Source organism: Gorilla gorilla, chromosome 12 (genome assembly GCF_029281585.2).
Source record: "Gorilla gorilla gorilla isolate KB3781 chromosome 12, NHGRI_mGorGor1-v2.1_pri, whole genome shotgun sequence".
Classification (NCBI taxonomy): domain Eukaryota; kingdom Metazoa; phylum Chordata; class Mammalia; order Primates; family Hominidae; genus Gorilla; species Gorilla gorilla.
In genome coordinates, this window is record NC_073236.2 from 112,928,881 (window position 1) to 112,941,140 (window position 12,260).

A 12,260-nucleotide genomic window follows, 5' to 3' on the forward strand; every position below is an offset into this window, starting at 1 on the left:
AAAGTAAAAGAAGCCTCTGCCAAATTTTAATATGAAAATCTTCCTCTGTCAGTGGCCTCCTCACTGCTCATCCCTTATATTCTAAACCTGTTTTCCGTTCCCACTGGCCCCTGTAATTCCTCTGCCTCCTCATTCTGGCTGACAACCAGCGCCTGTCTTCGACTTGTGGCCCTTCCTCCACCTCCGGCCTTAGGGCCAGCTACTTCACTGCATCTTAAGTTTTGCCTCCTCAGAAACCTTGCCCTGAACATGCCAAGCAACACCCAGTCCTGGTGCCCGTCCCCACTCACTGCTGCTTCTCTGGCCAGAGGACTTTAAAGACTCAGCCCATTATGAATTCATAGGTCCAATGCAGCATTCACAATAAGACCTTTATTCATCTCTCATATGCCCAGACTTATTTCTCACTGTGGGTAATTCAGACCTTCAAGAACTCAATTCCCCACCAACCCTCTCCCTCCCCCACCTCAGCAAGTGGCCTTGGCTCTATTTTACTAAAGAAAGAAAGGTCTTTTCTTAGGAGGAACCCCAGTAATCTATCCTGGACTTCACCCTAAAAGTCAGGGGTAGAAAGAGCCATGCCCTCTTCTCTTCAAAGTAACCTTTCCCTGGGATCCTAAAGATCATTCCTTTTTGCTTTATTTCTCTCTTGTCCGTGTACTATTTTCTTTGGATAACTCCTTTTCCCTTCTGCCATTAAACATGCTCAGACCTCCTTCTTATAAAAAATGATTCTTCGTCAATATCAAACTTTTACTCTAATTGAAAGTTGGTTAGATCACCATGAAGAACGTTGTATAAAAAGCTTATTAAAAAAATTGTACCCTTTGCACCTCTGTAATTCCACTTTATGGAATATATCATGAATAAATAATCCACACAAAAAAAGTCACTTGTACAGCAATGTTCAAATCAGAGATATTTACACTTGCAAAATACTCCAATTGCCCAACAACAGATTGAGGTGAAGCGTACTGGTATCAATATGATGGGATACCACCAAAGCAATGAAATATTTGAAGTTACAAATATATGGATTATGTCAATATAGAGAAGTCTGCAGATGAAGCACATTTTAATACACAAAATATATTTTAAGAACCACATACTACAATTTTATATGTTTGCTGATAAAGAATAGAATTATTTTACAAAAATAAAATATTTGATTCGATTGCTTCTTCTGGTTACTACTTTCTTTCCCTCCCTGCTGCCATTCTCTGGTGACCAGCCATTGCTTCTATTTTTCTCTGTCAATTTTCCCCTTAAACCACTCCAGTGTTTTACTGAGTGGATACCCTAAGCAATCATCATGACTGCCTTCTAGTTAAATCCTTAAATCTAGTTAAATCAGCAGCACTGAAACTCTCTTCCAGACATTTTCTCTTCCCTTGCTGCTGAATCATCCTAATTTCCCACCATCTTGTTCCTTTTTTCCTAACTATGGACAGTTCTCAAAGCTTATTACTTGGGGCTCTGGTCTTTGTACTCTGCATGCAAGACCTCTGGAGAGATTCCTTTGAGGGAAGCCAGCCCTCCTCTGTGCTGCTGACTCCCACTCTACAGCTCCATCCACAACCTGACCCTCAGCTTCCGGTTCTATGAGATCACTCCACTTGGATGTCCTGCAACCCACAGTCACATTGTTTTTAGCTCTCTGTGTCTAAAAAGCAACTCCTTTCCAAACTGTCTCTTCAAACTTCCTAATTTCTGGTTAATGTCACCAATATTCTCCAAACTCAAAACCAGCACACATCCTCAGTCTGGTAAGGCTGCCCTGCCTACAAACCCCACCACACCCCTTCCCACGGCCATTCCTTTGCTGATGCTGTACCTTGCCTCATGAAAAGCCCTCTCTGGTGTTCTGTCAACTCACAGCCTGCTCATCCTTGAGGCAAGGTCAGGTTCTGCTTCCTTTGTGAAGTCTTGTCTTTTTTTAATAGAGATTGGCCCTTACTCTGCCACCCAGGCTGGAGTGCAATGGCATGATCATAGTTCACTGCAGCCTCAAACTCCTGGGCTCAAGCCATCCTCCTGCCTTGGCTTCCCTAGTAGCTGGGACTATAGGTATATGCCACCATGCCTGGCTAATTTAAAAACAATTTTTGTAGATGGGGTCTCGCTATGTTGCTGAGGCTGGTCTTGAACTCCTGGCCTCAAGTGATCCTCCCCCCTTGGCCTCCCAAAGTGTTGGTATGACAGGCGTGAGCCATTGCACCTAGACTGAAGTCTTTTCTGATTACTCCAGTTCACAATGATTATTTTCCTCTCAGCATCCTTTTGGAATTTAGACTCTGTAGTACTAATGACACCCAATGCACTGTTCTTTTCATTTCTTTTGCCTCTCTTCCTCAGCTGTCCTCTGATGAGTCTCCACATCAACCTGCACACCCAGCTCCAGTGTGTCTTCATCTCTGAAGTCTTTCTGGTTCTCACAGGCTCAGGGTGACTCTTCCTTCTGGCTTACCAAAGCACCCTTTCCCATAGCTGATAAGGTTCCATCCCCTCATGTTACAGTGACATATAGTTTTGTGTCCAACTCTTTTGCCAGAATATTAGCTGAATTCCTTAAGGGCTGAGACTGTGTCTTATAGAATAAGGCACCAAAGATGTGTTTCTGACATGCAATATTGTCATATGCACTAATCATTCCATATATCCATCTTGTCTTCCACACACATTACAGCCTCCTCATGGACGAGGGTTGAGTCTCATTTCCTTTATATCGCATAGTGACTAACAATACAAAACAGAGAAAGGGCTTGATGAAGAATATGTGCTGAGAGCATGCTTACATGTCTTGTGAAGATGATATGCAAATTTATATGAATAATCTGTAAACCTCGGAACTATACTTTTGGGGTAATAAAGTCTTATCAAGTTGTCTCAAGACACTGTACCTTGCTATTTTGGGGCCAGCATAACACATCTCTGTACTTAGCAGTGATCCTGTCACTTAACAGTGTTAATAGGATGCCTAAACTGAGAGCTTTCAGCTATGAGCTCTATGCATCTAAAATCAGAACAAATCAAGGACCAAATCAGAGTCCCAGGTAAGTGTCAATAACCTTCAGGGAAGCGGGTGGGGGTGGAGGGTGGCTGGCTGCCAAGAGTCTGGTGCTGCGGAAAGGCCTGGCTACACAGCACGCATTATGCCACTGGAGATAAGCCTGCGTGAAACACTCCTCACATGGGAAAGGTATCTAATTTCATCTAGCGGTCTAAGACCTGCCCCTTTCACATGGCAACACACACCTTAGACCCAACTATGATCTTGCTGACTCAGAAGCAGTTAAGATTTCATTTCTTACCAGTCAGAGAATACCATATAAATTACAAGGTGACCAGGACCACAATGCCCTCAAGATAAGATGACTGTTTCTCCCACAATCACTCTCTCCGAGTAGTGGAGTCTCTCCAGCCAGCCATACCCAAAGACTTGCTCACTAATAATTCCAGGCAGCAGGGAAGGCCTCCACCCCATCTGGGACAAGTATTTAGGTAGCCAGACCATTTGGAGGAAGAGGCAGATCTTGCTTAGCAAACATTTATCACAGCACAGGCCGAGCTATGTGACAGGCCATATGTTCTTCAACTCGAAGTCCTGGATCCTCAGGAGGAGGCCAAAGTGCCCCTTTCTCAGTGCTCAGAGCTGGGCAGACTCCACCACTGGTTGAAGGCAGGTATCAGTCCACTGTACTGGGCCATCTAGGCAATGTACAGTGTGTGTGTGTGGATGCGAAAGATGAGGCCAGAGGACAGCTGCCCGGCCAGGCCCTACCGACACAGTCAGCAGCTCCATGGACCTGGTGTGGCACAGGGGGAGTGGCCTAGCCCATGTCTACATAGGGCTTCTGCCCATCGGGTGGCCACAAGTAGGCACCCAACCCTCTCTATCCCTGGAAGGAAAAAGGGCCTCTGAGCTCATGGCTGAACGGAAGGTGACAAAGGGCAAAGGGAGGAAGGCAACTGTAGTGGGCCTGGGCAGAGTCTTTTGAAACAGACAATTCAGACAGGTGCACATCCACACCAAAAAATGAGCAAAAACCTCAAAAAAGGCCCCTGGAACACTGGAGAACTGGGAATACAGATAATCTGAAAAGACACCTGGGAAAAGAAGGCCACCCAAAACAGAGCCTTGTGGTACACAAGGTTTTACTAAAACCTTCCGATACATGTAAACAGTAAAAGGAAGAGGCAAAGAAGACTCTAAAGATTGCTCTACTACATGGAATCTAGAAGTCACTGGTTTTAAAATGTCATAATTAAGTTATAGTTGTTTAATGCAGAAAAGCTTAGAAAACACCAACAAGCACTAAGGAAAGCCATTCGTTTTTAATCCCATTACTCAATCACTTATGACTTGGCATATGCTCTTCTAGTATCTTTTTCATGTTTTTCTTTATAAATATGGTTTTTTCCTTGACATACTATTTTTCATCCTGCTTTTTTCATTGATATTAAAAGTTCTGGTATTAATATTCTTCTCCAAATGTTTTTAATGCCATGCAGTATTTTATTTGGGCGAGCCTGACCAATCCTCAGTTGCTGGCACTTTTGGTTGTTTTCAATGTTTGATATTACTAGTAATGTTGCATTAATAAATCTTTTACAATTATTTCTGTACACACCTCTGATTTTCTAAATATTGCTAGAATGGCACTTTCTGGTCTAAGGATATACATCCTTTTAAGCTTTTTTATATATAGTCAAGCTACAAGGCAGATTTGAAGCCATGCTTCTTGCTCAGTTATTTTAAACGTATCACACAAGTGGTATGTATCTCCTATATATAGGAAATAGTTTCAGGGAAAAAATCATTTTGCATGGAGTTAAAGCATTTTAGATAGGACAAGTCCTTATTTACTTGAGGCAAATGAAGCATCCAGAGCCTAAAACACTGACATTATGCTAAAAAGTTGACTAACAACATCTGGTCAGTTTAGCAAAGCTGGTAGGGCATGGTGCTAGTGAGTGCAAGATCTAGGCTCATGCTAGTATTGGCCAGTCAACTCTATGCACAAGAAAAACCATCCGTGGCCACAGCATGCTTCACGAAACTTGGCTAACTGTCACACGAAATTGTACTCTTGGCCAAAGGGAAGACTGGGTGATGGAATGTGAATTACTCAGCATAACCCATCCTAACCCCTGGGTAAGCAACCCAAAGCACATGTCCAAATGATAGGTGTGTCATCTTTCTATAATAAACATGACATCTGGCTAGAAAATACAGCTGGCCAACTTACGACAAAATTAAAAGCTCAACAATCATTAAGGATTTTATCAGAGTTTACCAGTAATTCCTACCAGAAGCAGTTAATAAGTCATTATGTGAAAGATGTGCTGTACCAGCCAGGTCTGACCTAGAACTTAGCTACACAGCGTGCCAGCATTTCAGCCTGGGTCCCTTTAAACTTCAAGCCCTCTTGACATTAACTAAGAGGCAGGAATTTTTCATGAAGGTCATATACTCAGATGCCATTTTCATCAATAGCTGAAAATTAGCTTATTAGAATAATTATGAGTATTTTAGCTGGTCAACAGATGGAGGGGACTATTCTCAAGAGGGGAGTGAAAAGACTAAGAAGAGTTGATGGGGTAGGTGGTCAGTTAAGTACCCTGGGCTGACCGGGAAGCAGCCACTTTGGAGGGTCCTGCCCTCACTTAAGAGCTTGGTTTGGTGCAAACTGCCTGGGCCTGCTTGAAGCTGTCAAACCCTGTTTGCCCCAGGCATGGGAGGCTCCAAGTAAAGGCAGCTGCTTCTTTTGTACCAAAATGTATTTACTGAACAACAATCACTACCCACTCTATTTGGTCTTCATTAAATGACTAAAGCATACATGCTTCTTATAACAAGTCAAATACAAAAACATATAAAGTAAAAGTTCCCCTTTGAGTCTCCTTTTCCCTTCCCCACACCCAAATCCCACCTCCCAGAGGTAAACATTATTGCGTTTCTCTTTTCAATCTTTAGATGTCTATACATGGGTATTTCCTTCCCTACTGAAATTTATCTAGGAATTTAAATTCACTTTTGCTCTTGCACCTGAACAGCTTGCCCTGGTTCTTTAATTACTCAGTAGTTTCTGCCTTGAGCCAGTCTGTAATTCTCTCCATCCAAAATGACCTCCCTTTACCTCTGCTCACTGGCAAGGTTTCCCTCTTAAGATGAATAGCTCCTTTCCCTTGCCCCCTGGATCTCACGGATGCAGAAGCTGATTTTAGCAAAGTCACCGATGAAATCTATGCCTCTACCAGTTGAGGAAGTCAATAAAGACCACATGTGTGTCCCTCACAAGCAAGAGCTCAGCAGCTTTTCTATTTCAAATGAAGACCACTCCCCAGACTGGCCTCCCTGTTGGAGAACTAGCCACCCCCACCACACACCCAAGCACACCACATCTGTGCCTCCTAAAGTCAAATGCTCCTGTCCTGCCAGTCTTTCAGGTTGGCTGAATATATGGAGCAAAGATACATTTCATATACTCCGGTTTTGGCAGTTGAAATAATAATGCAAGTGCCGGGTCTTCCCGGTACAAACCTTTTCTCTGTTCCTGTCAAATACCGAGAGGGGTGCTGAGAGATGGGGGCTACGAAACTGAGAGTCCAAGATGGACCTAAATCACGAAACAATTTTGAAACCATTATTTGCTATTTTATGCTTTAGTCAACATAAAATAATCATTGCTATTTCTTATGAAGCAAGCACTCTACATACTCCCTTTCATTTAATCTTCACAACAACCCTGTAAAACAGATAGTTATTATTCCAGGGTTATAAATGAGGAAACTGGCATTCAGAGGTAACATAACTCACCCAAGGCCACACAGCCAGGAGATGGCTGGATGGGGATCTGAACTCAAGTCTGCCTGCTTCCAGAGGCCAGGCTGCCTCTGTGCTTCCCAAGGAGAGGGTTTAGAAGTCCTTATGGCTCCCAGAAACTACAAAAGGTTCCATTCTGAGAGCTGGAAGATAAGCCCACAGCTGCCCAATGTGCACACTCCTCCTCTCAGCCCCATCTGCCTCTCCACCTTGCTTTCTGGAATGCGGCAGTCTCACAGATAAGAAGTAGAAAAGACTTCAAATACCCAACTTCACATTTGCTTTTCTGTTAGTCGATGCAAATTAAAAAAAGAAAGACCTTCCTGAAGTCAGAATGTGTGATAAAAAATATTATTTTTAAGGTGGCAAGAATAAATATTTAGTTAGACAGTTTGACACAAAATTTTGCCTGGCTGTGCAACATCTCAGATGACAAAACAAGCCCTTGTCTACAGGGCTAATTACAGACTACTAAATTATTTTTATTAAAACCCTTTGGAACATTATGAGGGATGAGGCAATGTGGTGTTGAAGAATAACTCTAGTCTGGAAATCTGGAGATCTAATCCTGACTCAGCCACTAATAACCACCAACATTCATCTGCCTAGTGTACACAGTTTACAAAGTGTTTTTACATACGTTCTGCATGGGTTGGGTGACCTTAGGTAAGTCATTTAACTCTTGGTGTCTTGTGTCAACTTTAGAAATGAGGGCATTAAACTATACCATCTGGGGTCACCTCCAGTGCTAACATCCTAAGTGAGGGAGACATGTGCCTTGGGACCTTTACAAATGTATCTGTAAGCAAATCAGGGCAGATGCATTCTGTTTTAAAAAACTCTATTTTCTGTTCGGTTTCTGACAACTGTTACTCGGCTAAATTCAGGTATAGCTCATAAGACGTTTGCTGCCAGTTAGTTGGCTCAGTTTCTGGAGAGTACCACATTAAGACCTTGGGTTGGATTCTCATATGGGAACTTTCCTCCGTTCAGTAGCCTCCTACTATGCCTAACTCCAGCCAGTCATCTTACAAATACAACCCCACAATGTGTGCTGGTGTGCAGGAAGGACTAGAAGAAACTCAACTTCACAATGCATGCACTCTCAGGACGGTAGGTCAGAAACGGCATCATCACACAGGAATAGTATCAATAGCATTCTTTCTCAGTTCCAAGATTCACAAATCCCTCCCTCAAGTCTTGCCACTTCCTGAGGGTTTTAATGTTTCTAAAATGAGGATGCACCTTGGAATCAACATATATATTTTGATCTGGTAGCATTAGATTATTTTACCTAAAAGCTATTGGTAAATTGCTGGTGTGTCTTAGAATCAAGAATACAGTCCTACAAAACCTCAATATCCATTACATAGATTTAGGTCTAACTTGGTTCAAATCATGTCCCTCTCCTTGATCTTAACAATTACATTCAGCAACAGCTGGATAGGCAATGTATAAGACAAGTATTAGTCCTGTTTCCTCATAGTAGCAGTTTAAAAGGCATTCCATCATTATCTCATAAAACACTGGTATGGATTTCAAAGGCAAATTAATCCATATAAAAACTACTCTGATCCTCTGAAAATGTACTATCCCATAGCAAACTGGAAAGGAACATTTTACTTACACCCTCCTGATCTATCTAGCCTTGACACATTTTCTTCCTCCTTAATTCACAACCCTCCACCCCAGTAATATCGCTGATTCCCAAAATACACTCAGCCCAGGAGGAGCAGCTCTCCAGCACAGCTGTCTGCTCCTGCCCTGCTCGGGTATTTTTGTGAGCTATGTGACACGGGACCACACAGAAGGAATGCCACTCTCAGGCCCCACGGTTCCCATTGCACCACAGGCAGGTGCATCCCACCAAACCCCAGTCTGGCATTCGAAACAGAAGAAACTGCCCTGCTGGATGGGGGCTATAGTTTTCCTGAACTTCATCTCTATGTTTAAAACTAGGGCGACAGCCGTCTTGGCTACTGTAAACTAATCTGATGGGCATGGGGGCAGGGAGTGGCTATGAGGAGGCTGCCAATAGGCCATGATTGAGCAAAGTAAAGAGTGAAATAGTTATTTCTCATTGTTTGCAACCCCGGAAGCTCCAAATGAGTGGCTCCTTCACCATGATTTTTAGAAATGGACCATGCGTTCCTTTTACCATCTGGAGTAAAAATCCCAAAGCCTCTTGTGCGGTAGATCTGGCTTATAATTACACGTGCTTTCTAAAAGCACACTGAAATTTGGAAGCCAAATAAAAAAGAAGCTGACAATGAGGTACACATATAGTAGTTAGGGGCCCTCAAGTTGAGACACGTTTATTAAGAGTTTCTGGCTCTGGGCACTAACTCTGACTTCAACTCAGTTCTTCTGGAAAAAGAAAACTGTTTGGGACCCTCTTCTATTCCAAGAACAGGGACTGCAAGATGGGCAAGTGGAGGGGTAGCAAACATAACCCAGGGAATTGTCCAAATATGCTAGAACCCCTATCTGGTGACACCCCCACAAAGACACACAGCTGGAGGAGGTACAGTGTACAGGCCTCACACCTACACCATGGAGAAGCTTCGATTTTTCTCCTTCCTCTCAACTCTGCACACGTTATGTTAAAAACTCACTACTACCCAATTAGTTAATTTACAGGAATCCAAGATCAAGTCCTGCCACAGCCCCTTCATATATAAACAGTAAGCACTTCCTATGGATGGTATCAGGCCTTTTTCCAAACCTCACATTATACCAGGGTTGTAGTGCGATTTAAAAAAAAAAAAAAAGCATTTTAAAGAGTACCGCAAGATGCTTATTCACAACAACACACCGGAAGCGCAGGAACTTGGAGCTCCCAAACGCAACCTCTTCTCCCTTCCCTCCACTACTTCTACTCCCCGCTCCGCAACACCGGCCGGGCAGTAGCTCAGCCCACTAGAAGGCCACCAGGCACTAGCCGCGTTCATTAAACGCTACATGATCACGATGGGGCTGAACCCTTCCCAGCCAAATCTATTCGGAAAGCCCTGCAAGCTCTGAGCAGCCAGTGAGAACTGTCCAGACCTGCTTCCCCAAACCAGCCAGGCAGGAGGAGCGTGTGGGGAAGAAACCCGAGGCCCCCAGGCTGGGCCTGGCCCGATGTTCCCCCTCCCCCAAGTCTCCCCTCGCTCTCCTGTCACTCTTTTTCTGGCACATCACTGGGGAGAACCAGAGAGGCCGGGAGATGTCAGGCCTAGGAGGAGTGAGGAGGACGGAGAAGGGATAAGGGCGGACGGGAGGTAGTTTGGAGAAAATATCAGCCCAGGGCAGAGGTGCGGTGGCCACGTCTAGTGGGGAAGGAGCCTCAAGGTGGACCCGGAGAGACGGAGGGAAGGGGAGGGGAGGGAAGGGGAGGGGGAGTGGCTGGGGAGGCCGGGCCGCCGAGGCCGGAGGGAACCCGGCGACAGGGATGGAGCGGGTTGACCGGCGTGGGGAAGGCGCGGTCGGGATGCGGGAGTGCGGGTGGGGAGGCGGGCGCGGGGGGAGCCCGGTTCCCCTCCCCCAGCCCGGGCCCTGGCCTCCCGCTGACTCAGCCCCACGGCGTCCGTCGCCTCGGTCCGGACTCACAGTGCGCGAGGCGGCTCCGGCGGAGGCGGCGGGGGAGGGGACAGGTGGCGGGGGCGCTGCGGCAGAGGCTGCGGCTCCGGCCGGCGGCTCCGGGGCGGAGGGTCCTCGCTGAGGCCGCCGCGGTCTCCGGCTTCAACGCACAGAGACTGCGGGGGACGAGGGCACTGCGCAGGCGCGATGCGGCCGCCGCTGTCAGTCCGAGCGGGGCGGGGCCAGGGCACCCGCCGTCTCCAAGGCAACTGAGCGGCGGGAGGACAGCCCCTACCTCCACCTTGCCTTAGCGATTGCGGCGGGAGGCGGGGGGCGACAGGAACAGGCCCACTGCGTTGCCATAGCAACGAGGAGAAGAGACCGCTTCAGAAGTGTGCGGCGGTACCGAGGGAACGCGCCTACCTCGTCACCATAGCAACTGGGAACAGCCCCTTCCTTTTTCCCTGGCAACAGGGTAACAATCCCTCCGCCCTGTCTCCTCACAGGAGGAACAACCGTGTGCACCTGATTTCAGTAGCTGGATGACGGATTTTCATCTTTTATGGCTACGGAAAAGGAAAAAGAGACGTTTTCTTCTCTTTCAGCGACATGGAAGAGCTAAGGCTGGGTTTTATCTCCTCTCTTGGTGTGTGGGTTCCAATCACAGTCTTTTTCTCTAATCCCCAAATTCAATTTTTTTTTCTTTTTTTTTGGGGACGGAGTTTCACTCTTGTCGCCCAGGCTAGAGTGCACTGGCGCGATCTTGGCTCACTGCAACCTCCGCCTCCTGGGTTCAAGCAATTCTCCTGCCTCAGCCTCCCGAGTAGCTGGGATTACAGGCGTGCGCCACAACGCCTGGCAAAGTTTTTGTATTATTAGTAGAGACAGGGGTTTCATCATGTCGGCCAGGCTGGTCTCAAACTCCTAACCTCAGGTGATCCACCTGCCTCGGCTTCCCAAAGTGGTGGGATTACAGGCGTGAGACACCGCGCCCGGCCCAATTTTTTTCTACCTGTTTTAAACATCCCCTTTCATCTCCTACCAGAGAGTGTGCCCTTTACCCTTAAATCGAGCTAACGAAATCGTCTATCCACAGACCACTTGAGTTTTTGTCAGCCTTATTGTCTCTCTCCCATTGCAAGGATAAACACCTCATTTCTTCATCTTGCTCACTATCTGGTTTGCAGTCTACTTCCTCATAACTAGCTCCCTCTGACATGTCCATTCGTTTTCCCGAATTTCCTCCTCCAAGCATGCTGTTATGGATCTCGGTTCTTCTGGGTCCCCCTTTCCTCTCCACACTTGCTGTCCTTGTCCAGCACTGCTCTGCCCAGGGCTCCAGTATGTTCTTTCCCCCTGTGACTTCAGCATCTTGGTTCTCTTTGTGCTGATGTCTTCTGGCTCTTCCTCCCTCAGCCCTGATTCCCATGGATGCCTTGAGGTCACCTTTGTACCCACCCTGTACATTCCTCCTTTCTTACACACACCTTACACTATCGTCATTTGTTTACGTGTCTGTGTCTCCAATCAGACTATGTGACCCTGGTGGGCAGGAATTCTGTCTTTTTCATCAGCTCCCTCAGCATCCACCACAGCATGTGACACATAGCAGATTCTGAGAAATGCTTATGTAATTGAATCAAATGAAGACAAATCTTTTCCTTCTTTTCTCTGGCCTAACTGCCTCAGAGTCCCAGTCCCCATTTCTAATACCTTTATACATAGTTTGTCTTTTAGTACTATGCTACTATTATAAGTCTTTCATCTCCTTGGCTTTCCATCCTGTTAATTGAGACTCTGGCATTCTCTATTTCCTGAATCCTCGCCTCTAGCTCTTCTCTCTTCTACACTATCCCAAATGTTTCTACTAAGG

General features: G+C 45.8%; 1 protein-coding gene across 2 annotated transcripts in view; it reads right to left on the minus strand.

Annotated features, from left to right (window-relative positions):
- Positions 1-10,617, minus strand: part of MAPRE3 (microtubule associated protein RP/EB family member 3) — a 56,193-nt gene extending 45,576 nt beyond the window's left edge. Inside the window, exon 1 of one of the 2 annotated variants that reach the window (XM_031008165.3) lies at positions 10,418-10,617. The gene's annotated coding sequence lies outside the window, so the exon portion shown is untranslated. The remainder of the gene's footprint in view (positions 1-10,417) is intronic. The other variant, XM_031008166.3, reaches the window with a different exon arrangement.
- Positions 10,618-12,260: the final 1,643 nt, after the last annotated feature.